The sequence below is a fragment of the Triticum aestivum genome, chromosome 2A (assembly GCF_018294505.1).
Source record: "Triticum aestivum cultivar Chinese Spring chromosome 2A, IWGSC CS RefSeq v2.1, whole genome shotgun sequence".
Classification (NCBI taxonomy): Eukaryota; Viridiplantae; Streptophyta; class Magnoliopsida; order Poales; family Poaceae; genus Triticum; species Triticum aestivum.
Genome location: NC_057797.1, coordinates 331724283 through 331726951, shown reverse-complemented (window position 1 = coordinate 331726951; position 2669 = coordinate 331724283).

Below are 2669 nucleotides of genomic sequence, written 5' to 3'. Positions count from 1 at the left end.
AACAACAAAAGACGAACGGAGCTAGCTGGAATGCATAGCTTGTTAGCACGAAACACAAATCCATCGTTAACGACGAACTTGTTCCACATTCTTCCTTCTTTACAATTCTGCATTATATCTCAGCATCATGCACATATTGATCTTTGATGGTCTCCAAACCAAATATTTTGAAGTCAAGTTGTGAAAGCATAGTATAGCGGCGAGACAATGCATCAGCAATAACATTTTCTTTTCCCTTCTTGTGTTTAATGACATAAGGAAAAGTCTCAATGAATTCAACCCATTTAGCATGTCTACGATTCAGTTTAGCTTGACCTTTAATATGTTTCAAAGATTCATGATCAGAATGTATAACAAATTGATAGAGGCGAGGGTGTCCCAATCTTTCGATGAGATGATAACTATCAATTTGGTGGAGACGACTTTGACGATCCGACTACAAACGTGCACGACGTTGCGCCTTAGCAATCGCTAAACCAATCTCCTGAGGTTACTGACAATACTGGAAGCACGGTCAGCCTGACCACGAAGGTCTATTCCTGCAAGCAATCGAAGAACGAGCAAGAATATGATAAAGCAATCTGAATATTGCAAATATATATGAAGTATTGATAATGGTGGGGATCCGGACGCGGTCTTGGTCTGGTCGTTGGACACAAACGAAGTACACGAAGTTGCAATGGCTAACTTTTAACTAAACAAATCCCAAGGAAAAGCTACTAGATGGATCTACTTATATATGAGCAAGGGGTGGCGGCCAAGGAGGTGGGAGGATGTCCCAAGGCAGCCTAAAACTAAATCTAGGTCGTACAAGGCCAATGGGCCCAAGTGGAGGTGATGTAACACCTTTGGACTTGTAGTTTGACTCGGATTCTGCTGCAGCATCAGATTGTTTCGTCCACAACTCAACGCTCCGGACGAATTTGAAGGTGATTCTAATTGGGTTGGAAAGTGCACGAAATCTAGTTTCCAACAAAAAAAGAATCACCCAATTCTGAGTGTGTATGAAAAACTTGTGTGCGTTTTGAGTCAGGTGTGTCTGTGCAGTCCGAATCTGAATCCAGAACGTGAGAGACTTGGACTCTATCTTCTCTTGGGCCAAAAGTGACGTGAGAGAACTTTTTGGACAGCAAATAAACATCTCTTTCTTCCTTATCTTCATATGTGGATTGTACAAATGTCCCATACACCTGCAATTAGACAAAACACAAAAGTATGTAAAGTATTTTTGTTCTGGATAACATAAATAGATTATTGAATAGTTTGCACTAGAAATCACCTGACAAATATGCATATATGCAATATTTTTGGTCATATCCAAGGTAGTCATGTCCTCATCATCCTCCCCTTCTTGAAAATAAAGCCGTCCTCGGCGTTGCTTAATCTGAAATGTGGCTAACAAAAGAGACAAGGTGTACATGTTGTATATGTATATGTCATCCATTTTTACTTCTGATAGAAGCAAAGGTGTCCCGTCTTTCGATGAGATGATGGATATCGCTTTGGTGGAAGTCGACTTTGACGATCCGACTACGAACGTGCGAGGACGTCGCGCCTTAGCAATCGTTAAACCAACTCCGAGAGGGTATTGACCACGCCGGAGCACGATCAACCTGACCACGAGGGTCTGTTTCCTGCGAGCAAACGAAGAACAAGCAAGAAACTAAGATTGCAATCTGGATATTGCGAATATAAGATGAAAGCTTTATTGATCAAGGTGGGGTTCTGTGACGCCTTTGTCTGGTCGTTGAACACAAACGAAGTACGCGAAGTTGCAGCTATGGCGAACTTTTAATCTAAACAAAACCCAAAGTCTAAACGATGCCCTAAGGGCTGTATATATGGAGGAAGAGGGGGGAATTTCGTGGCCCTTGGTGGAGGGGTCCGAAATCAACCCTATCTCTTGTTTCCCCACACATACGGACTCTAAAAATAGCCTATACTTATGTATTTCGAAATTACATAGGCCTAGCCCAATAATAAGGTGACGCAGCACCTAAAATAGCCTCGGGACGAAATTTATGAAGTGGCATCTTGTATATTTCGTCCAAGGCTTCATGCACCCATTATGGTGGCTTCAAAGTCCTAAAATCATCACTTGTAACTCCGTTCTTGTTCCCCTTGCGCATGCCATCCTCTCCATGCTTGTTCTTGCTCCAATGTTCATCCTTCTTGATAATGACCCGACTAGATGCGAGTCATTCGTCGGCCCAATCTTTCACGGTACTAGCAGCAACAACAAGAAATTCCGGTCGAGCAAAGATACAAGACCGTAATATCAAAAACTGGCGTCGAGTAGATGAATCAACTCCACGCGTAGCAGCGAAAAAATCCGTCACGGATCAGCAAAAGCAAACACGATATTTGGTATCCCCAGACATGAGACGTTTTCTGACTATTATTGAACTCACGACAAAACAAAACTTTTCAAATAAAACCTGACCCTGTACACGGCCGTAGCCGGCCCCTTATATAGGCGCACACAACCGACTCTCTAGCTAGCTTAAACTGACTTGGACTCCTACTCTTATCCCAACTAACAAATTAACAAACTTAATTATCCGGCACCGTTGATCACATAGCAACCTATGAAAAACTAGGACTCTTCTTTATTAGACCAAAAGAAATCAACGTGACATATCCTTAAATAAACTAAATCTTGATTTTCA